General features: G+C 44.7%; 1 long non-coding RNA gene across 1 annotated transcript in view; it reads right to left on the reverse strand.

Moving 5' to 3' along the window:
- Window positions 1-1,299: 1,299 nt before the first annotated feature.
- The window catches only part of LOC147121355 (uncharacterized), a 100,902-nt gene continuing 77,062 nt past the window's right edge, over window positions 1,300-25,139 (reverse strand). Inside the window, exon 3 of the long non-coding RNA XR_015075393.1 lies at window positions 1,300-2,195. This is a non-coding gene — a long non-coding RNA (uncharacterized LOC147121355). The remainder of the gene's footprint in view (window positions 2,196-25,139) is intronic.

Genomic DNA, 25,139 nt, shown 5'->3' on the forward strand with positions numbered 1-25,139 from the left:
GGAAGTATAGTCACTGTTGCAACGTCGGGAAATCCAGCAGCCAATTTGCACACAGCAAGTGCCCACAAACAGCAATGAAATAAAAGATCAGATAATCTGTTTTTGGCAGTGTTAGCGGAAGAGCTATGTCAGACAGGGCAGTGGGAGAACTCCCAGCTCTTCTCTGAATAGTGTCACAAGATCTTTTGCATCCACCCAAACAGAGGCAAACGGCCTCGGATTAGCATGCCATTTGAAAGACCGCACCATGGACAATGCAGCACTCCCTTCAGTACTGCAATCAAGTGTCAGTCTAGGTCATATGCTCAAGTCCTGGAGTGGGACTTGGACCCTCAACCTTCCAACTCTGAACACCACGATCTGTTAATATCAGCAGCCTGAGGTGTGCAAATTAATGGAAACATTGACTTAAACTTTACATATGGCCCTGAGGTTCTAAACTAGAGGGATCAATTCGACAGAGTGTGCATAAAGATTGATGGCAGCAGCCAATTTAGATCATACTGCACATTTTATTTGTTTTTATGGGATGTCGCTGGCAAGGCCAGCATTTATTGCCCATCCCTAATTGCCTGAGGTGGTGGTGGTGAGCCGCCTTCTTGAACCGCTGCAGTCCGTGTGGTGAAGGTACTCCCACAGTGCTGTTAGGGAGGGAGTTCCAGGATTTTGACCCAGTGACGATGATATACTTGTAAGTTAGGATGGTGTGTGACTTGGAGGGGAACTTGGACAGCTACAGTAAATAACTTATTTGTTAAATGTCTCAATCAATGTAGTATGTAGTTCTGATGTGCAGTTAGAGTAGAAATATATTTGTTTGTTGTAAGTGCAGATTCAGTTACATAATCAGAGAGATTTTTTTTTAAAGCTCCAAACTCTTCAAAAACTAGAGCAGAGAATAAATAGAGCACTTTCACATGGGAATCGATGAGAAGTATTTTGGGAGACATGCTCTACAATGAACTGCATCCAGTTCTATTCCTGGGAAACTTTGTTTTTCTCAAGAAAAAACAATTCCCATTCCCTACAAATTTGTTTACCCCCACACATTTGCCCCCACTTGGTGGTTCTCACATGAATGACCTGTTTCATTAACTATCCTAGTGCCCCCTACTGGAGTTAATTCTTCAAAGTCTCCGATACACCTCAGGCGTCCTATGCTTATTCCCCACCTAAGGTACAACTTGCTCAACTGAGGGACAGAGGTTACACAATAGCAACCTGGTGCAAATCACCTTGGATTTCTCTCCTCCTCTTCTCTCTCTCCCCCCACCGCAACCTACCCCACGCCACCCGCTTCCTCCGAGGACCATGAGGGGGAAACACCTGTTATTCTAATTACTTTTCCCAAAAGCCCAGCTGGGATTGAAAATGCATGGGAACCTAAATCTGCTGTAGTCCTACTCTATTACATGGGCACTCAGCTGGCCAGTTACATCCCAGTAAATGCTTTGGTCCAACAATCTTTACTGAGTGTAACAAGAATCAATCTTATTCGAATGAAACAGCATCAGCGCAAGTGTCAAACAGCAGAGATGATGATGTTAAAACTTTAATTCAAATTCCGTAAGTTGCCAAAGTGCTGGAAATCTGGAAGCTGCTAAAGATGTGGAGAGATTAGGTCCATTTCACCGTCACTGCACCGGAACAACAGCACAACCAACACATCAAGCCTGCAGCTTGCCAAATCTAATAGGGACAGGACAGGAAGTGGCTATGCTATGGAAAAATTTGAGGGGAAAGGAAAAAGTGCAAATTCCCAGCACTTGATGACTCTCTTGGAGACAACTGCACTGAAAAATGGAACTGTGTAAACAAATATGAAATTCTACTCCCAGAAATAACAGACAAAAGGTCACACTGTACATTTCCAACTTCAGTACAACAGACCAAGCTGCAGAGTAGTGTTCCAGTAACATCACTTAGAATTAAAACAACATTGCACAGTAAAGTCAGTCTCCCCAACACAGTAAACCACAGCCATGTAATAAATGAACAAACATTTCTGTCCAGTTCATTCAAGCAGTTTTGCATACTACACAATAATTCTGAAGTCTCATGTTGCCTCAACACCAGGAAGTAAAGGTGTTCCAGACAGCAATGTTCAAGTCTCGCACTGAATCTTAACATTACCTTTGCAAAGCGTGCATTGATCCATTTTGTAAAGGTTTTCTTCTGTACATCATCATGTTCATCTGAAAAGAAAACAGAATGCAATAGGTTAGCAGTCATCAAAACTAGTTCGCAAAGTCACGGGAACTAGAACACACAGGAAGCAGGTAATCTGCCGTTACAATTCTGGGCTTCAAACTTCAGAAGCAATCCATCAATTTTTTTTAATTTGCTAATTTCCTCCCCTTCTCTCCTCACACTGTCCATTCTTACTAGGTTACTGTTCTTGGTGCTGGCTATCCTCCAGTATCTCAAAAATGCTATTCTTGCTGTGCAAGGCCAAAGCAGTGACTATCAGGCATCTATTATCATGAAAGTCATCACAGCCTAGATGGCCATGTCCTCATGCAAACTTCCCATAAGAGGCACTGGGTAACCATGGACCCAAGCTGCTGAACATAAGATATTGGAGCAGGAATAGGCTGTACAGCCCATTGAGCCTGCTCTGCCATTCAATAAGGTCATGGCTGAAGCACGTCTGTCCAGGGCAGGGAAGAAGGGGACGGAATCTCTGCACTATATCTTAGAACCCTTTCCAAAGTCCTAGACTGACTATATAGGTTCTTAAAAAACAGTAGAAGTGCAGGCAAAGCCTTTGGGGAACCCTGCCTGCCCAAGAGAGGGCATTACAAAAGCTGAATATTTTGCACATATTAGGCAGCCTGTAGGTCAAAGCAATCAAATCCCCAGGTCACTATATTAGTTCTCACCCTCCTATTCTGGTGCAACTGATTTATTTACCCCTTGGGCTCTGGCAGCTCTCCAGTTCCTTTCCCAAATGGCCATTCTTAATAGTCGACTATCGACAGCAAGCTGTGTCGAACAATCGCATCCTGCTCACTAAACTTGCTGCCACATCGCTTCGAACTGATCAGCAGCGGACACGTACAAAAACAGGATGGCAATGTTTTGCTCTCTTTCTCCCATGACCTGATGCACGTCTAGCTGTAAGCTTCTAGTTTGCCACAAAAAACATCCTAGAGCAGGTTGACAGAATAATGATGAAAGGTTAGTGCCAAAACAGGTTCAGAACTTTCTGCCACTGGTTCAACTTGTAAAATATTTGCTAATCTGCAATTTCCTGGTGGCAATTAATGGGCACAAAAGCAACTCATTAACTCTCGTGTGTGACCGGAATCCTCCATCCAAACATCAGCAAAAAAAACTAGCAACACACCTCTGTTAGTTACTATTCATGGTACAGATGGCAAACTGCACTGTAACAATGAAAATCCGTTTCAGGGATTCTTCTACAGAGTACATCAATAATAAGGGGTAGGGAATTGGATTTTCAATCACCGTGAACTCAAATGATGGTCTGAAAGTTTGGAAATTTGGTGGGACATCTTCTCGAAGAATGAAACATGACTTTTATACAAGAACAGTTGTGCATGTCAAACAGGAATGGACCTGGGAAACGTTAGTATCAGAAGGTCCACCTCAGCTCATCACTCAGGGTGACTGCACTGACACATTCCAGAGGTGTGATCTTTCACAAGAAGTTAAGAGTGCAAAGGAGGAAAGAAAAAGAAAGAATTTGCATTTATATAGTGCCTTTCATGATCTCAGGACTTCCCAAAGCACTTTACAAAGAATGAAGTACCTTTTGAAGTGTAGTCACTGTTATAATGTAGAAAGGACATCACAAGCAACAAAAATACAATGTGAAGAAAGATGGAAGCAGAGCTGGAGCTAGAAGCAGGACTGACAGGAGAAAAGATGGAAGGGAAGCAGAGCTGACACTCTCTGGGTGGGCTTGGGCGTAAGCCAAATCAGGCCCAGGAACAGAGCAGAGATTGGACAGAGAGTGAAATGTCTATCCATAAAACCATGCTCTGGTTTAAGTGCTTATATAAAAGGTTTAGACCTGCTCCAGGCATAAGATAATGGCCCAGAAATTCGGGTCTCCACGGGTGAGTACGCACGGGGTACTCACCCATAAGCCCAATGGAAGTGCCGGTTTCGTGCATGCACTGCACATGCGCGGGAAACCGGCACTTCCGTTCCCCTGAAAGAAGGGGTTCAGAGGTGGAACGCGTGTGCCAGAGAAGCAGCGCGTGTGCATCGAACTTACGTTTTTTTGCAGGTTTTCCTGGGAGGGTAAGTCTCCAGGAGTTACACTTTTAAAAAGCAGGTGCAAGGCCTGCTTTTTACAAGGTAAGTGGTGAATTAATTAAAATTAAAACATTTTTTCCACATGTTTATTATTTTTAAATACTTTAAAGAAAGGTAAATTTATTTTTAGCCCCGTTAGAAAATGTAATTTTTTTCAAAAATTTAAATTATTGTGTAAAATAGTTATTTCATGTAATTTATAGTTTGTTAAAAATGTGATTTTTAAAAAATTTATTTGAAGATTTAGTGATGTTTTGGGGCTTGCAGTATTTATAGGTTTGACAGGCCTGTCAAACTTATGAATGAAGCATTCCCTGCTACCATTGGCTCTCCATGGCCCACGTGATCCCAGGGGACGCATTGAACTAACTGCGCCCCTGGGATACGCAAGCACTGCGCGCCGGCAGTTGGAGGAGGCCCAGGATCAGAATCCCATGCGGGCCCACAGCTCAACAGCCGGCGCGGTAGGTAAGTGCAGGTTGGGGGCTTGCACCCGCGGAAAGCGCGGAGTACTCACGCGTGGACCCGATGGAAGTGCCGGTTTCTTGTATGCACTACGCATGCGCGGGAAACCGGCATTTCCGATCCTCTGAACGAAGGGGTTCAGAGGTCGAACGCGTGCGCGCGGGAGTCTGCGCGTGCGCGTTGAACTTTCTTTTTATATACAGGTTTTTCTGTGCGTGAAGGCCTCTACATTTTACACATTTAAAAACCAGGCGTAAGGACTTCATTTTAAAAGGTAAGTGATCAATTAATTAAAATTAGAATTTTTTTTCCCCACAGGTTTGTTATTTTTAAATACTTTAGTAAGGTAAGTGTATTTTTAGCCCCTTTTTTTACAAAATTATTTTTTTCAAAAATTTAAATTATTGTTTAAAACAGTTATTTAATGTTATTTATAGTTTATTTAAAAAGTGTGATTTTTAAAAATATTTATTTGAAGGGTAAGTACTGTTTTGGGGGCCGGAGTTTTCATTAGTTTGACAGTTTTTTCTGTCAATCTCATGAATGGGCTTTTCCCTCCTCCGATTGGTTGCCCATGGCTCACGTGATCCCAGCGGACGCATCGCACTAACTACGCCGCTGGATCATGTAAGCACAGCGCGCCAGGAGCTGGACTGGGCCACAGAGAGGAAATCCACGCAGGCCCAGGCCTCAACTGCCGGCGCGCTAGGTAAGTGTAGGTCGGAGGCTTGCACCCGCGGGAAGCCTCCCGACACGAATTTCTGGGCCAATACTTTCAGAAGCACTCCACCTCCATCCAATCATGTGGACTTGCTTCACCTGCTCTCGCTATAATCCCACTGCCTCACCCGAGACACCGTAGATCCCACTTAGGTGCCAGTGCCTTTCTACCTCACCAAGCCCCAACTCCTCCCTCCCCCAGCCTTGTACCCCAATGTGTCCCACTTGCTTCCAGCCCCAGGATCTATAGCTTCCCTGCTTGCTCCCAGGTTCTCTCAGCAGTGCATGTTGTAGCAGCTCTGGAACACACCAATGCAAGAGAGCTGACTCTAGATCTAATGCAACTAGATGATCACAGCAGCCCTTCCTTCCTCTCCTCCCTAAATTCTCTCTCCCATGCATCTTACAGCACCTTCCAGCTCCAGACTTCTACTCACTCAGTCCCATTACCCACCTCCAACATGTCAGTTGTATTTTGTGGTGTTCTCTAGACGTTAAAAGCTACAAATTGAGTCGATCAGTAAAGCTACACATACAAGGCGCATACAGGAGAGACTTAGAGAAAGAAAACACTGGCACACAATGAGAGATACAGAAACAAGAAGAAAGTGTGGGAGAGGAAAAAGTGAAAATTAAGGTAATAAGAAGCCGTTAAAAAGTATTAGAAAATTAAACACGAGAGACTGCTACAACCAGAGAGAATTTTGTTGTCTATGAATATTGTCACAGGGTTCCAACTAGTCAAGATGGCGGCCGTGACGGTCCGGTGCTGAGATCGCTCTCCCTGTTTCGGGCGGCCAGCTCTCGCTGCTCGCTCCCGCAACCGGAGCAAGGTGCTCGGCGAGTCGGGCAGAGGCAGCGCAGCGCGGTGAGCAGCAGCCAAGCCAACCCGCTGGAGCACATCGGCCGGCAGCTCCTCGGCGGGAAGGAATTCCGACTGGGAGGAGGGGAGCCGAGCATGGCAGCCATAGGCCGACCCGGGAGAGGGAGAAGTAGGCCCCGGGCCGTGGAACGTGGAGCCGGCGACGTTGAAGAGGAGGCCACATTGGAACATTCACATCCCGACGATGTGTTCGGCGAGTTGGGCAGAGGAGCGCAGCGCAACGAGCAGCAGCAGCAGACTCAACGACAAGCTGCAGCACGTCGGCCGGCGGCTCCATTTCGGGTAACTCGCAGTCCGGATGGGGGGAGGGGAGCCGGGCATGGTGGCCAGAGCAGGAGAAGCAGGCCACCACACGTGGAGCCGGCAACAGTGAGGAGGCGGCCGCGGTGAGGAGGAGGACGGAGCGGCTGAGGGACATCGTGCTCCCATTGCCACATGAAGCCATTGTATTGACTCTGAACGCAGCGCTGTATGTATAGCTGACGCGTCCCAACGGGGAACAAGCATTTCATTGTACTTGTTACATATGGCAAATAAATCTAATCTGAATCTGAATCTGAACAACCTAACATTTTATTTCTAGCCACTACTGAAGTCGGCATTCAACACAACCACATCATCGTAAGAGTGGCACAGAGCTCCAAAAATAAGTAAATTACAATGGCTGCAATCAGCTTGATAGGCATGACAGCCACTACAGTTAAGACACAAGTATGAAACACTGGGAAATGGAATACTGGTGAAAGCTTGCCCTTGCATTAGAAAGGGAGACTCGTCTTAAATGTATGAATGTATTATGGTATTTAATAATGATGTCCAACAATAGGTTTCAGTGAAAGGAGAGACACTTGTATTTTAACTACTGACTACCACTACCACCTTATCATCTAGTATTTGCTGTCTTTAGACTTTTCAAAGGTTACAGCAGAAATTAAACTTTGCTGACATGCTCAAGTCCTCTGCTTAATTAAAACTGTCAAAAGGGTCAACCACTTTAGCCTCGGGTTTTCCAGCTTTTTTTATCATCTGCTGTGCAAGAATTTGGGAACAAAGGGAGGAATTAGCTAGAGGCTTTTCAGAGAAAGGAGCAGAGGGATAAAGGATCAGAGATTTAATAAATTCAAGAATGTCCACAAGCATGTTTTCAAAACTCCAGGCTGTTATCTAATATAAATATGTCTCATACCAGCAAGATACTAACACACCATGCTGAGCTCGGCAGCGCAACAATTCTAAATGATTGCTGTAAGAAAATGCCCAGTCTGTGCAGAAACAGCACCGATCCACATTTGACCACCTTAGGTGTGCCGTCATTGAGTAGCGACAAGCCTATGAAAATTAAATGCCTTCATTCAAGAAAATAAACCAGCTAAGTTTACAGAAAATTATTTTTACTCTCAACAACAGCAAACTCAATCTTCCACTGCGTAGCATTTAAAATATGAGTAACTACCCCACAGCAACTTGGCTCCACAGGAAGGAAAAGTAGTCCCATTCAACAGCTACTTCTGTGACCAGCAGATTGTGTTGCGAGAAAGAATGGTCTCAGTGAACACAGGAGCTGCACCCCAAGTACATGGAATCCCCACGTCCTATCGACACACACAAAACATTCTCAATAACATCGGTGTTTCACCAACTGCAAATTTTTCGCATGGTGTGGAATTGCTTAGGGTGGCAGATATGACATACTATTTATATGATTTATTCACTATATTGCAAATTTTACAAAGAAAGAGTGTTAAATTGTATGCAGTATGTAGATTGTCGCACCGGGATTGCGCAAATTATACTATGTACTTTTTAATTTAACATAGAACGTTACGTGTTGTTAATACTCAAGCTCTAATTAATATAAAGGCTGATTTTGCAGACAATGAAAAATGTAGATAGTGAAGATCAGCATAGTAATATGGAGTGACCAGATCAGTCTTTTATTGTAATGAATTACACCTCCACTAAGAAGTTCTTGCCACTGCTGAGTAAAGTCCGTTTATTTCCTTGTAACCCCGGCGGTGTGGGGGAGGGGGAGAGGGGGTGGAGACCCTCGTAATATCATAGGACTAATCGCGTCTGCAAACATATTAGATCCTCCTCCAAACAAGCAGACAGACAGGGATACCAGGTCCAATTTAGGCAGAGTTAGCTCAGTTGCCTCAACCAACACCATAAAATGGCAGGCAGGGTGCAGCTTTAGTAGTTAAGTTGCAGCCAGGAATTTCCTGCAACGGCGGTATTGGCAACGGTCATCCTAAGTTAGACAGTTGTGAGCCCTGATCCTCCAGTGGTGAATTTACACCAAAACTTAGAGAACAGCCCCACAGCGAGCATAGCAGCGAATCAGAAGGGGCACAGCCAATGGCTAATTCTAAGACAGCGGCCATAGCACGGAAACAGCTCTCATCTTTTTTAATGGTCACTTTGGTAAGGGCAACTCATCAACAAGCCAATCTCCTGTCAGTGAAAACTCTCTTTTGAAATGAAAACTTCAGTTTATATCCCTGTAAGGAAAGCGCACATCTCCAAATCGTTTAATCGATCAGTAATTGATTTATTTTTGATATATATATTCCAAGTTTCACGTAAACATAGGAGCACAATATTTTGAATACTCTATTTTACTTTGTTATATTTTTTGAATTGAACTGGTTGTTTTGGTTGAAAAAAATCTACATGAAAAAAGATATTAAAAACACAGCAGGACAGACAGAAAAATTAACAACTTGTATTTATATAGCGCCTTTAACATAGTAAAACATCCCAAGGTGCTTCACAGGAGTATTATAAGACAAAAAATTGACACTGAGCCACATAAGGAGAAATTAGGATAGGTGACCAAAAGCTTGGTCAGAGGTAGGTTTTAAGGAATGTCTTAAAGGAGGAAAGAGAGGCAGAGGTGTTTAGGGAGGGAAATCCAGAGCTTAGGGCCAAGGTAACAGAAGGCACGGCCACCAATGGTTGAGCGATTATAATCAGGGATGCTCAAGAGGGCAGAATTAAAGCTGTCAAATTGCCTTTGCATTAGTAACTGACATTATTATTCACATCACCTGTCAAATCATTATTAAGCAGCAGCTAAAGTCCTGGTGGGGGATTCTGAGCCAGATCATTAACCAGATTGTGTTGCATGGTTAATAATGCCAGATTATTCAGTTAACATGATAATATTTAAATAAACCTGGGGGTTCACTGAGGTTTTACATTGCGTTTTGGTGACTGACCTTCAGTCTAACCTGGTTGTGCTTTCTAATTTCTGCAATTAGTCCCAGATAAGAATAGACGACGAGAGAAACTTAGAAAGTGTTCCACAATGTTAGAGAGTACCATTGAGGTAAGTGGGAGACAAATCTACATAACTATTCTTAAGCACTAGGCATCATTACTACCAGAACAGAGCTGTTAAAATCATGTTTCTATTAAAAAAAAGTCTCAGAATGCTGTCCCTATTTGTGTATGTCACCAATCCATAGCTGATAACATCTGTGATTGTAGCCTAGAGTTAATATTTGAACAGTACTGGGAGAAAGTCTTCAGCGAGAGTTACTTTTAAGTGAACAATGAAACTCCCAAGGATGGGGACGCAAGCAGAAAGGAAAGTCTTAAAGCCAATGGGAGTCTCCATGACAGGGGAAACTTCTCATTCACTTTATTACACCCTTGAACGTGCTCATCTGAACAATCCTGATGTGAGAAAATAACACATTCCTAAGATTATGCCAATCATACTGAGCCCACTAGTGCCATTCTGTAACAGTGTAAGTGGCAGCGGCGATCACAGTAGCGTTAATTCGCAATTGCCATTGATTATTAGGGCGGAGATACGATAATTAACCAGTCAACTGTTTCAGCGAGGGAAATGGCAGAGCAGCACAGAAGTCTGAACTGTGATGTGCCTGAACGACTATCGACCTGTCGCACTCACACCCATCATAATGAAGTGTTTCGAGAGACTGGTCTTAGCCCACATCAAAGCCAGTGTTCCTGCCTCTCTTGACCAACACCAGTTTGCCTATCGTGCAAACAGATCAACGGAGGATGCAATCACAACTGCTCTACACTCGGCACTGAATCACCTAGATGGTAAGGAGACCTACATCAGAATGCTGTTCATAGACTACAGCTCAGCATTCAACACTATCGTCCCCAACAAGCTGGCCACCAAACTCCAAACTCTTGGCCTGAACACTTCCCTCTGCAACTGGACCCTGGACTTCCTAACAAACAGGCCGCAGTCTGTCAAATTAGGTAACCACACCTCCCCCCCCTGACCCTGAACACAGGGGCCCCACAAGGGTGTGTGCTGAGCCCCCTCCTCTACTCCCTCTTCACCCACGACTGTGTGGCTGTTAATGGTTCCAACACCATCAAGTTTGCGGATGACACCACGGTAGTAGGCCAGATCACCAACAACGATGAGTCAGCCTACAGGGAGGAGGTCCAGCATCTCGTGAAGTGGTGCGCCGATAACAACCTGGCCCTTAACACCAAGAAAACCAAAGAAATCATTGTGGACTTCAGGAAGTCCAAAGGTGGAAGTCACCCCCCCATCCACATCAATGGGGCTGTGGTGGAAAGGGTGGACAGCTTTAAGTTCCTCGGAGTCCACATCACGGAAGACCTCTCCTGGTCCCTCAACACCTCCTCTCTGGTGAAGAAGGTCCAGCAGCACCTATATTTCCTAAGGAGGCTGAAGGGATGTAATGTCACCCCTGATCCTCTCTAACTTTTACCGCTGCACTATAGAGAGCATCCTGACAAACTGTATCACAGTATGGTATGGCAGCTGTAGCTACTATGACCGGAAAGCCCTGCAGCGGGTAGTCAAAACTGCCCAATGCATTACCGGCACCCGGCTACCGACCATAGAGCACATATACCAGAAACGCTGTCTACGGAGGTCACGGTCCATCATCAAAGACCCTACCCACCCCAGCCACAGTCTGTTCGCCCTCCTGCCATCTTGGAGATGCTACAGATGCATTCGCACCCGTACGACCAGATTTAGGAACAGCTTCTTTCCCAGGGCTGTCATCCTACTGAACTCCACAAATAAACTCTAAAGCCTGCACATCTGCCAATGCACTTTATTATGGTTATATTTATGTTAATGTATTACAAGCCAAATGTATGTTGAATGTTTAAATGTCTTAACCCAAATGTACACTCTCGGGAGCCGCAAGCCTACATTTCGTTGTACTGCACTTGTGCACTAACAATGACAATAAAAGTTGATTTGATTTGATTTTGATTTGATTTGATTTTGATTTGATTTTGATTTGAAGTCGCAGAAAATGTTCATGGTCACAACATTTGAAGCTAAAGAAAGAAAAAGGAAAATAAAGGAAAAAGGAAGGGGAAATGGAAGGACGGGGGCACAAAGACAGTGTTCATTTTAGGTAAAATTGTGTTTCAGATGTTTAGTCTTTTAAGGTCGTTAAAGTGATGAACCATTTCCTGATGTTTCAATAGCTTTATTGCACCAATGTTCATGTTAGCAACGCAGTGCATGAGCTGAAAAACAAAATTGACCAGCCCAGTGACACGGGAGTTTGTCTGAACTACAAAAAGCCCAAGGGTTAAATCCAAGGAAAATAATTTACTGGAGTGTTTCTATTTTGGGGAGCAGCCATAACTCTCAACCTGTAGGTCAGTAGGAAAGGTGCTGTACAAACAAATCATTCTTTACTCTCAGACCAGCCTCGCCCCTCTTAACATTCACACAGCACAAGGGACCAAAAGCCAATGTTTGAGCCCATCTGATAAGGAAGGCAGCAGAACTCAAAACACTGCACAACAAATGAGCAGTGCCTCCCATGGGCACTTTTCCATTCTTCAAAGTGTAAGATGTGCCTGCATTCATTCAGCCAACAGGAAACTAGCTATGGCCAAGAGAAATATAGATCCCAGAAGTCTTTTCACAACAAATTTCTTGGCAAGCATCTGCAGCTGCCAAATAAATGTATACTGTATCACAGACATCAGTTACTGAAACTGGGCCAATTACCCTTGAACACATTTTTCCCCTGGAATTTCATGCTGTAGGTGTGTCACTTGCTATTTGGCTTTGGTGTTGGAGGAATACCAAAATATTGAATCAGCATGAACTGGATAGTTAACACCAACTTCACAAATTACTACACAGGACACCATTCGGCCCATCGGGCCTGTGCCCATAATGTCTCTTCTACTGGAACTATCTACTCTAATCAAATTTCCCTGTATCCTTTCATATTTGTCCTTTTGAAATACTTATCCAGTAACCTTTTAAATGTTATAATCTCTGCCTCAAGAGCCACCTGTAGTAAAACATTTGATGTTCTAAACCACCCGTGAAAAAAGAAATTCTGCATACTTGACAAAAAATCTCCTGGTCTCATTAATATTATTTGTTTTCAAAGGCGATGCAAACATGAGCCAATACACATCTGAGCCTGAACCCATCACCCAGGGTCCACATGCTCACTGGATATTCATCAGGAGCTAGAACCCTGGCCACTTTTCCCCTCCTGAGCTGGGGGACACAGAAGCAGAGGTACGTTTTAAATCAATCAGATGTTAAATGGTTTGAACACATTCAAGCATCTACCAGTTACACACCAACAACTCTGTCATTGCTGCAGTATGGAACATGCTCAGGAGCAATAAATGCTGCAATAGGTCAATAGGTTTGTGATCCTCACCCTCAGTTCAGAAGATCTCAGACTCATACCAGTACACTTCTGGTGTAAGCATGCAGACACTATGAAACCACTACTGCTATCCCACCAGCTTCTGCAGTTTCCCCTGGTAACCACAACCGGTCAATTTGCACTGCAACATACACTAATATCTGTTCATATTGCAGAACTGCTTCAGTATTATGCCGGAGCTGCACTTACATTGCAGATAGATTCCACAGCACTTGGCAGTAACACAAAAACAACAGAGCACTCCCTTGAGGACTCAGCAAGGTTAGTCATTCAGTGTTCCAAGGACCCTTGCACGAATTGCACTTGTGAATGCTGCGACAAGATAGGATCAGGATTAGCTGTGACGCTGCACGAGGCTTAATCAAACTGTCCACAAGCGTTACCATGGGTCACAGATGAATGAATGTCATTCAGGAAATTGGACGATGCCAAATCATGCCCATAAAACCGTGCTCTAAAGAGTTCATGCTTTTTTGGGAGGCCTCAAATGCAGGAAGCTGTACTGCTGACCTTTACTGACCAGGCAGCCCACCTGCAGCCAGCAAAAATCAGTGGTTAGAACCATCAACATCACTACTGGCTCCATGAGCCTGAGAAAACCTCTTCTCAATGTGATTCTGCATTCCTTACACTGAACCTTTTCCTGAGTGTGCAGAGCTGGACTAAATCAGAAAAAACAGAGTGTAAACTGATAACTTCAGACTACTCTGCTTCTCATAGTATGCTTTCTTCTCTATATCAGCAGAGTCTTAACTTGAACAGCCATCCAACAAAGCTGCCTTTCACTTCAGGGATCCTTCCAGTGACAGGTATCAGCCTCAGGACAAGTCCACGCGCCAAGAAGCACTCAGTGCGGTGCGTATTTATTTCATATGGAAGGCGCTTAGTCATTTCCCTACATTATAACAGTGACTACACTTCAAAAGTACTTAATTGGCTATGAAGTGCTCTGGGATCTCCCGAGGTCATGCAAAGTGCTATATAAAAGCAAGTTCTTTCTTTCATTACAAGAAACACACACTGTATATATAAAAGCATGGAACAAAACGAGTCAAACCAACTTCCTCCACCAACCGCAATCTGCTCACTTAGGGAGTCGATCCACTCTATGCAATCTCCTGAGGAAAGGCTCTCCTGCCCCCAATGATGGATCAAATATAGCTGCAGATTATCTCTCACCTCACATCCTACATTGATTGATCTGTGACGGCCTGCCATTTTTTCTAGGAAATTTGCATTGCCCCATCAGCTGAGTATCATGCTTCACACAACATTCAATCATCGCCATCAGAAGCTAAATTTTTAATCTTCCAGTGTACAGGGAGTGACCCAGGTTATACACGCTTGTGAGCACAGAGCTTCACACAACTTCAGTTGTATTGTTTTCATGGTCCAGCACCACTCGCATCTGTTCAGAGTTTACCTCGCCCTTCCTGGTACGTCTTGGACCTATATCATGCATTAGATCATCACCTGACCTGCAGCCCAGGACTAGCATTAAACCTAGTCCTTCCATAACTTTCTTGGCATGACACTGTGTGGGTTCTCATTCTGCCCAAACTATTGGGAATCCTATTCTACGGCATATGGTCTATTGGTTGACCCTTTCATTTCCCAGCTGCTTCACCTTGGATACACTAGCCCTATTTGTATGTCGTATTTCAGGATCTTTTGAACACTTATAAAATAGCAAAATACTGCAGATGCTGGAAATCTGAAAACAGAAAATGCTGGAAACACTCGGGTCAGGCAACATCGTGGAGAGAGAAACAGAGTTAGCGTTGCAGGTCAATGACCCTTAGTCAGAACTGGAAAAAGTTGGAGAAGTAACAGATACTTAAGCAAGTGTGGGGCAGGGAAAGGGAGGAGGGGAGGAAAGAACAAAGGGAAGATCAGTGATAGGATGGAAGGTAGGAGAAATGAAAAGACAAAAGGGATGATGGTGCAAGGCAAAAAGAGATGGTAATGAGACAAACTAAGAAACAAAAGATGACTCTGGATGGGGTGTAAATGACAATGGCAGAATCATCAACAGCTGCCATGTGAGAGAGAAAAGAAAACATGGGGGCCGAGTTATGATCTGAAATTGCTGAACTCAATGTTGAGTCCAGAAGGCTGTAAAGTGCCTAATCGAAAGATGAGGTGCTGTTCCTCGAGCTTACATTGAGCTTCGTTGGAACAGTGTAAGAGGGCGAGGACGGAGAGGTCAGAGTGGGAGTTGAGCTGAGAATTAAAGTGACAGGCGACTGGAAGCTCGGGGTCACACTTACGGACTGAACGGAGGTGTTCCGCAAAGCAGTCACCCAATCTGCATTTGGTCTCCCCAATGTAGAGACCGCATCATGAGCAGCGAATACAGTATACTAAATTGCAAGTACAAGTAAATCACTTTCACCTGGAAGGAGTGTTTGGGGCCCTTGACAGTGAGAAGGGAGGTGGTAAAAGGGCAGGAATTGCAACTCCTGCGCTTGCACGGAAAAGTGTCAAGGGAAGGGTGTTGGGGGCGAGAGAGGAGTGGACCACGGTGTCACGGAGGGAGTGGTCCCTTCAAAATGCTGAAGGGGGGGGGGGGGGGGGGGGGAGAGAGATGTATGCATTCAGGAGAACTTTTTAGCCAGTACGTAGCAAGCCCAACGAGAGGGGGGGCGGCGGTTCTGGACCTAGTTTTAGGAAATGAAGCTGGGCAAGTGGAAAGGACATCCGTGGGAGAGCATATTGGTGGCAGTGATTATAATTCATTTAGATTTAGGGTAGTTATGGAAAGGGACATGGAATAAAAGTTCTGAATTGAAGAAAAGCTAATTTTACTAAGCTGAGAGGTGATTTAGTCAAAGTGGACTGGAGACAGAAACTTGAAAGTAAATCAGTGTCAGAGCAGTCAGAGACATTCAAGGAGGAGATAGTGAAGGTTCAGAGCAAGTATGTTCCCTTAAAGAAAAAGGGTGGGACTAACAAATCTAGAGCTCCCTGGATGTCAAGGGGCATACAGGTAGGATAAAGCAAAAAAGGGAAGCTTGACGACAGATACAGAGGACTCAATACTGCAGAAAGCCGAGAGGAGTATAGAAAGTGCAGGGGTAAAATTAAAAAGGAAATTAGGAAAGCAAAGAGATGGCATGAAAAAATATTGGCAAGTAAAATCAAGGAAAACCCAAAGATGCATTAAGAGCAAGAGGATAACTAAAGTAAGAGTAGGGCCTATTAGGGACCATAAAGGTAACCTGTGTGTGGAAGCAGAAGACATGGGTATGATTCTTAATGAATACTTTGCGTCTGTTTTCACAAAAGAGAGGGACGATGCAGACATTGCAATCAGGGAGGAGGAGTGTGAAATATTAGATAAAATAAACAGTGAAAGAGGAAGTATTAGGGCTTAGCATCTTTGAAAGTGGATAGATCCCCAGGCCCAGATGAAATGTATCCCAGACGGTTAAGAGGAGAGGGGAAATAGAGGCTCTGACCATCATTTTCCAATCCTCTCTGGCTACAGGTATGCTGCCGGATGACTGCTAACGTGGTACCATTGTTTAAGAAGGGAGAAAGGGGTAGACCGAGTAATTACAGGCCAGTCAGCCTAACCTCGGTGGTGGGAAAATTATTGGGAAAAATTCTGAGGGACAGGATAAATCTTCATTTAGAAAGACAGATTAATCAGGGACAGTCAGCATGGATTTGTTAAGGGAAGGTCATGTCTGACTAACTTGATTGAATTTTTTGAGGAGGTAACAAGGAAGGTCAATGAGGGTAGTGCGTTTGATGTAGTCTATATGGATTTTAGCAAGACTTTTGATTAGGTCCCGCATCGCAGACTGGTCACAAAAGTTAAAGTCCCTAGGATCCAAGGCAAAGTGGCAAGTTGGATCCAAAATTGGTTCAGAGGCAGGAAGCAAAGGGTAATGGTCGAAGGATATTTTTGTGATTGGAAGGCTGTTTCCAGTGGGGTTCCGCAGGACTCAGTACTGGGTCCTTTGCTTTTTGTGGTATACATCAATGATTTGGACTTGAATGTAGGAAGTATGATTAAGAAGTTTGGAGATGATACAAAAATTGGCCATGTGGTTGATGAAGAAGAAAGCTGTAGACTGCAGGAAGATATCAATGGACTGGTCAGGTGGGCAGAACAGTGGCAAATGGAATTCAATCTGGAGAAGTGTGAGGTAATGCATTTGGTGAGGGCTAACAAGGCAAGGGAATACACAATACATGGTAGGGCACAGAAAAGTGCAGAAGATCAGAGGGACCTTGGAGTGCATGTCCACAGATCCCTGAAGGTAGCAGGACAGGTAGATAAGGTGGTTAAGAAGGCATACGGGATACTTGCCTTTATTAGCCGAGGTATAGAATATAAGAGCAGGGAGGTTATGCTTGAACTGTATAAAACACTAGTTAGGTCGCAGCTAGAATACTGCGTGCAGTTCTGGTCACCACATTACAGGAAGGATGTGATTGCACTAGAGGGGGTGCAGAGGAGATTTACAAGAATGTTGCCTGGGCTGGGGAATTTTAGCTATGAGGAAAGATTGGATAGGCTGGGGTTGTTTTCTTTGGAACAGAGGAGGCCGAGGGGGGGGGGGACCTAATTGAAGTGTATAAAATGATATGGGGCCGAGATAGTGTGGATAGGAAGGACCGGTTTCCCTTGGCAGAAGCGTTACTAACCAGGGGGCACAGATTTAAAGTAATTGGTCAGAGGTTTGACGGGGATGAGAATTTCTTTTTCCACCCAGAGTGTGGTGGGTGTCTGGAACTCTCTGCCTGAAAAGGTGGAAGAGGCAGAGACCCTCATCACATTTAAAAAGTACTTTAACATGCACTTAAAGTGCCATAACCTACAAGGCTATAGACCAAGCTGGAAAGTGGGTTTAGGGTGGATAGCTCTTTGTCAGCCAGCATGGACAAGATGGACCGAATGGCCTCCTTCTGTGCTGTAAATTTCTATGATTCTATGATGTGTTTGGTGGTGGGATCACGTTGGAGATGGCGGAAATGGCGGAGGATAATCCGTTGAATGTGGAGGCTGGTGGGGTGAAAGGTGAGGACAAGGGGAACCCTATCGTGGTTCTGGGGGGGAGGGGGAAGGGGTAAGAGCAGAAGTGCGGGAAATGGAACGGGCACGGTCGAGGGCCGTGTCAACCACGGTAGGGGAATCCTTGGTTGAGGAAAAAAGACATACCAGAAGCATTAGTATGGAAGGTGGCATCGTCAGAACAGATGCGGCGGAGACGGAGAAACTGGGAGAATGGAATAGAGTCCTTACAGGGAGTGGGGTGGGACGAAGTGTAGTCCAGGTGGCTGTGGGAGTCAGTGGGCTTATCGTGGATGTTTACACTTGTTCCTCGAAAAGGTTTTGAAAAAAAGAGTTACCTTTAATTGTGTTTTAAAGTATCGTGTGCAAGTTTTAAAAAAAGGCTTGGAGACGATAGGTGGTTAGGGTGTTGATGAGCTAGCTTTAATGTTGTTTCCCCATAAACTGTAAATAGTAATCATTAGCTTATCTCATTAATGGAAAACACTTCACAGTCATTGTTTTGGATCCTTTGATCCCTTCTGGCTGTGAACAGAGGGAGATAAAACAGAGACAGACATTGCAGTCAGTCAGGTGCAGAAAGGTGCAAAGGCATTCAGGCATTTGTAACAGAAAGCTGCAAAGCAGCAAGGCCTGGTGAGGGCTTCAAGAAAGTAAGAACACAGATGGTAGTCAAAAATTCAGTTTAAGTCAAGCAATGCATGCTCATTATTTTTTTTTTATTATTGTACGAAGCCGAGTCGCACTGACTGAAAGTGAATCTGATCCTCACTGTTGCTCTGTATGTTCACATGCTGTGAAATAAAGCAGCTCTATGACATATCTGGCCTCATCTCACCCAAGTATTCACTCAGCTTGCCTTCAGAAAGATTGAACAAGCACGAGAAAGACGCAAATACTGCATTCAGATCACAGGGGTGATACTACTGTTACAACCCTGGGTTACACAATCGTATTGTTAGCTATTGGGCAGTATGGGCACACCTCAAAGTTAAGGTGCTCAGATCACTTATAAGATGGACTAGCACTGCTGTACCTGAAACAATATATAAAGCAAGACCCTAAACTTGTAACAATGCCTTCCACCTTAACTCAGTAACTCCAACTTTGGTTAACATCCAGCTCTCCAAGGTTTAATAAGTGTGGCATTAATAGCCTTCATTAGCTACAGAAACAATGAATCCTCCTCAGTATTGTTCTCCAGCAGTTGCTACCTTATCTCAGGACACAATGGTCTCCCCACTGGTGGTGTTACTCAGTACCTTGGAAGACCGTTTCTCCTTATTGTTGGTGACACTCCAATACCAGGGAAGTCAATGCATTCTTACTGGCAGCGGCATTTCAGCTTTCTCTTCTACCTCAAGGCTGTCTGGTATTTATTCAGCACCTATACCTACAGTTCTCTTGGGATTATTGACCCTGTACTTAATGCTTAGTGACTTATCTGACCACACTACCCAACACTGTGGCATTTGCCAAGCACCTCACTGGTGCTCTTTTGCTCCCAATCTCCTTCTTGGGAATTCTCTTGGAACCTCCTGGTTTCTACTTGGCCTGATGCTCCTGGTAATAAATCTTCAAGGAGTTAATAACTGCCCAGCACATTACCTTCGCCCTCAAAGTTAACCCATTAATAAGTTATTTGCTCTGCTACCTTCTCACTGTACAAGTGTGCTGCAACCATGTAGTTTAATGAAATTCATCCAATTTCCTATCAATGAAACAATCACTTAATTGTCCCCTCTCTCAAGTATGATTTTAATAAGTTACCAAATAAATAAACCCCAAGGCAGTTCAACCTTTCCATATGGAGTTAATGGTTAATCTGCTCAGCAGCAAGCTATACTCAGTAAATTATTCCTTGCCCCAGCTCCTTTAAAGTATGTCACTAATCCAGAGATCAGCGTCAATAAATTGACATGGGAAACAATCCAAAAGGTGCAACAAAAATGAAGGTTTTTGCGTCATTCCCATGCTTAAAATGGACTCTTCCAAACTGATTCAATCTTTTATCTTTCACTTATGACATCAGTTATTACAATTTAACAAATTCAGGACAACCATTTCTTCAAGTAAATAATTATCTGCTTTGATTGAACCAGATCAATATGAACCAAAAGATACAAAGTGATGATGGAGTAAAATGCAAACGAACTACATTTAAACATGCATTGAACTATACATATGACAGGACAAAGTGCATGGAGAATTATTTAGAATTTAAAGGCTTAATAGTGACTGGGGAAAGAAAAAAAAATGACTAGGGAGCACATACACAGAACCTGAATTGAAATGCATTCCTTTTTCATTCTACAAGAAAGAAGAACTTGCATTTATGTAGTGCAATTCCCAACCTCAGGTCATCCCAAAGCACTTCACAGCCAATTAAGCAGTTGTAAACTGTAACTACTGTGGTAATGTAGGGAAACACGGCACCCAACTCGCACACAGCAAGGTTCCACAAACAGCAATGAGATGAGTGACCAGATAATCTGCTTTAGTAATGTTGGTTGAGGGATAAATGTTGGTTGAGGGATAAATGTTGGCCAGGACACTGGGTGAACTCCCCTGTTGTTCTTCAAATAGTGCTGTGGGATCTTTTTCATCCACTTGAGGGGGCAGATGGGACCATAGTTTAATGTCTAATCCAAAAGATGGCATCACCGACAGCATAGCACTCCCTAGTACTGCACCACAGTCTCAACCTAAATTAGATGTTCAAGTCTCTGGAGTGGAGCTTGAACCCACGATCTTCTGACTCAGTGCTGAGAAAGTATTTGCCGATTCTAAGCATATTGTAGGAATCTCAGGAAAAAGAAACACTTACCATCTGTTCTGATATCAATTCAGGTGCACTCTTCCCAGCTATGTGTAGCTAGTTATAAAAATTACTCCTAAAATGTTTCTTTTTAAGATAATTAAATTGCCTAATGCATTGCCCAGTTAGTTGATGAACAGAAGTTTTATACAAGATGGCAACGCAGTTGGGAGACTTCAGAAACCCCTCCAGCTATTGGCCAGAGCCTGCAACTATATTGTTACAGGCAACTGTTTACAAAAAGTATTTCTATTCTAAATGTTTACATACAGTTTCAATGTCACATGTTGACATAAAAGCATGACCAAAAAAATGACAAGGTAATGTACACCTAAACAAGAATTTTAATATATAAATGTAGCTTTTGCTGTCCACTGTTTCTCTATAACCCCGCTAAGAAAGCCCTATTCAGCCTGCGCCTCACAAACAACCTGATGACTCCCAGTGATGCAGAGACACAGAGTGCCCACAGCGTCTGGTCTGCACTCAAGGCCTCCATAATCAGCACCTGTGAAGAGACGCTCGGTCACTCAACCAGGAAACACCAAGACTGGTTCGACGAGAATGACCAGGAGATCCAGGAGCTAATAAGCCGCAAGCGCAAGGCATTTCTGATCTGGAAACAGCAACAGAACTCGAGAGCAAGAAAGCAGCTCTACAGAAGCCTGAAGGCCGAGGTCCAACAAAAAACTCGCGACCTAAAGAACAGATTGTGGGTGGAGAAAGCGCAGGAGATCCAGCAGCTAGCTGACAACCACGACGTATGTGGATTCTTTAGCGCAGTCAAGACCATCTACGGCCCAAGCACCCAAGGCCCTTCCCCACTGCGAGCCAAGAACGGAGAGGTACTCATCAAGGACAGGGAAGCAGTCAGTGCCCGCTGGAAGGAGCACTTTGAAGATCTCCTTAACCACGACTCTGTCTTCGACACGAGGGTCCTCAACTCCATCCCACAGCATGCTACCCGCCACCATCTCAGCACAACCCCAGCCCGGCATGAGGTTGAAAAGGCCATCCGACAACTGAAGAACAAGGAGGCCTCAGGAGCAGATGGAATCCCCGCCGAGGCACTAAAACATGGCGGAGAAGCACTACTGGCGTGAATTCATGAACTCATTTCTCTTATCTGGAAGGAGGAGAGCATGCCAGGGGATCTCAGAGACGCCGTAATTGTGACCATCTTCAAGAAAGGTGACAAGTCCGATTGCGGTAATTACAGAGGAGTTTCCCTGCTATCTGCCACAGGGAAAGTCATCGCAAGAATCCTCCTCAATCGCCTTCTCCCAGTGGCCGAAGAGCTCCTCCCAGAGTCGCAATGCGGATTCCGCCCACTAAGGGGCACAATGGACATGATCTTCACCGCACGTCAATTACAACAGAAATGCAGGGAACAGCACCAACTACTGTACATGGCCTTCTTTGATCTCACAAAGGCCTTCGACACTGTCGACCATGAGGGATTATGGAGTGTCCTCCTCAAATTCGGCTGCTCTCAAAAGTTTGGAACTATCCTCCGCCTGCTTCACGACGACATGCAAGCCGTGATCCTGACCAACGGTTCCACCACAGGCCCAATTCACGTACGAACCGGGGTCAAGCAAGGCTGTGTCATCGCACCAACGCTCTTCTCAATCTTCCTTGCTGCAATGCTCCATCTCACCCTCAGTAAGCTCCCCACTGGATTGGAGCTAATTTACAGAACAAACGGGAAACTGTTCAACCTCCGTCGCCTCCAGTCCCGATCCAAGGTTGTCCCATCCTCTGGCGTCAAATTACAGTATGCAGACGATGCTTGCGTCTGCGCTCACTCGGAGGTCGAACTCCAAACCATCGTAAACACCTTCACCGAAGCATACGAGCGCATGGGCCTTACACTAAACATCCGTAAGACAAAGGTCCTCTACCAACCTGTCCCCGCCACACAGTGCTGCCCCCCGATTATCAAAATCCCCGACAAGGCCTTGGACAACGTAGACCACTTTCCATACCTCGGGAGCCTACTGTCCACAAGGGCAGACGTCGACGACGAAGTCCAACACCGCCTTCAGTGTGCCAGTACAGCCTTCAGTCGCCTGAGAAAGAGTGTGTTTGAAGACCAGGACCTCAAACCCGGCACTAAGCTCATGGTCTACAGGGCAGCAGTGATACCTGCCCTACTGTATGCCTCAGAGACATGGACCATGTACAGCAGGCACCTCAAAGCACTGGAGAGGTACCACCAACGCTGCCTCCGCAAGATCCTGCAAATCCATTGGCAGGATAGGCGCACCAACGTCAGTTTTCTTGCTCAGGCCAACATCCCCAGCATCGAAGCTCTGACCATGCTCAATCAGCTCCGATGGACGGGGCACATTGTCCGCATGCCCGATACGAGACTCCCAAAACAAGCGCTCTACTCTGAGCTCCGGCACGGCAAGAGCGCCCCAGGTGGGCAGAGGAAACGCTTCAAGGCCACCCTCAAAGCCTCCTTGAAAAAGTGCAACAACCCCACCGACACCTGGGAATCCCTGGCCCAAGACCGCACAAAGTGGAGGAGAAGCATCCGGGAAGGCGCCGAACACCTCGAGTCTCTTCATCGGGAGCAAGCAGAAGCCAAGCACAAGCAGCGCACGTCAACCCAAGCACCCCACTCACCCGCCCCTTCAACCACCGTCTGCCCCACCTGTGACAGAGACTGTAGGTCCCGCATTGGACTAATCAGCCACCTGCAAGCTCATTTTTAATGTGGAAGCAAGTCATCCTCAGTTCCGAGGGACTGCCTAAGAAGATAACTTTGATTTGTCGTGTTCTGATTATGAAATCATTTCTTTTGTATTTTCAGGCACATTTATAAATATATTGCAAACTTTTGTTCAGTTGTCAAATTTAATGTGTGTTAATATAAAATAAATTTGTAGCGATTTATGCCATATGCTGACCCAGCCACGACATACCTGGCCCACTCCAACATACGTTCCCCATTTTTAGTCGCCTTGTCACACAGAAGAACATAAGAATTTGCAGCAGGAATAGACCATACGGCCCCTCGAGCCTGCTCCGCCATTCAATAAGATCATGGCTGATCTTCGACCTCAACTCCACTTTCCTGCCCTATCCCCATATCCCTTAATTCCTCTGGAGTCCAAAAATCTATCTATCCCAGCCTTGAATATACTCAACGACTAAGCATCCACAGCACTTTGAGGCAGAGAATTCCAAAGATTCACAACCCTCCAAGTGAAGAAATTCCTCCTCATCTCAGTCTTAAAAGGCCGACCTCTTATCCTGAGACTACGCCCCCTAGTTCTAGACTCTCCAGCCAGGGGAAACAATCTCTCAGCATCTACCCTGTCAATCCTCCTCAGAATCTTTTATATGTTTCAATGAGATCACCTCTCATTCTTTTATACTCCAGAGAGTATAGGCCCAATCTACTCAATCTCGCCTCATAGGACAACCCTCTCATCCCAGGGATCAATCTAGTGAACCTTCGTTGCACCACCTCTAAGGCAAGTATATCCTTCCTTAAATAAGGAGACCAAAACTGTGCACAGTACTCGAGGTGTGGTCTCACCAGAGCCCTGTACAATTGCAGCAAGACTTCCTTACTCTTGTACTCCAACCCTCTAGCAACAAAGGCCAACATGCCATTTGCCTTCCTAATTCCAAAAACACAGACATCCAGAAAACGAGGAATTACGCCTTACTTATTGTCAGACGCTAACACAATACAGAAACACACTCAGGACCAAAAAAGAGCAATTTATTAAGAATACACTCAGCTCCATGGAGGAATCCATTGAGTCGAATTGTTTCTGGGACAACTTGAAAACACTACACAAAAAACAACACGACGATTTGTCCATTCAAAATGGGGACACATGGGTAAACCACTTTGAAAAATTATACCAGAAAAACACACTAGGACCAGAGCAACACCAAATACGCAAAAAACTTGAAAAGCTTGAAATGGCCATAAAAGATAACCAAAACCCGCTAGACGCCATAATAACAGAAAAAGAACTTCTTGAAAAACTCAAGGACCTGCGACCAGGAAAAGCTTGCGGGACAGACGGCATACTAAACGAGATGATTAAACACGCAGACGACAAACTGAAACTGGCTATCCTAAAACTCTTCAACTTGGTTCTGAGTGTCGGTTATTTCCCTGACATCTGGAACAAAGGACTCATAACACCCATATACAAAAGTGGGGACAAAATCGACCCAAACAACTATCGAGGCATCTGTGTAAACAGTAACCTGGGGAAG

This window comes from Somniosus microcephalus, chromosome 3, assembly GCF_052327205.1.
Source record: "Somniosus microcephalus isolate GS21.2 chromosome 3, FLI_Smic_1.0, whole genome shotgun sequence".
In the NCBI taxonomy this organism is placed as follows: domain Eukaryota; kingdom Metazoa; phylum Chordata; class Chondrichthyes; order Squaliformes; family Somniosidae; genus Somniosus; species Somniosus microcephalus.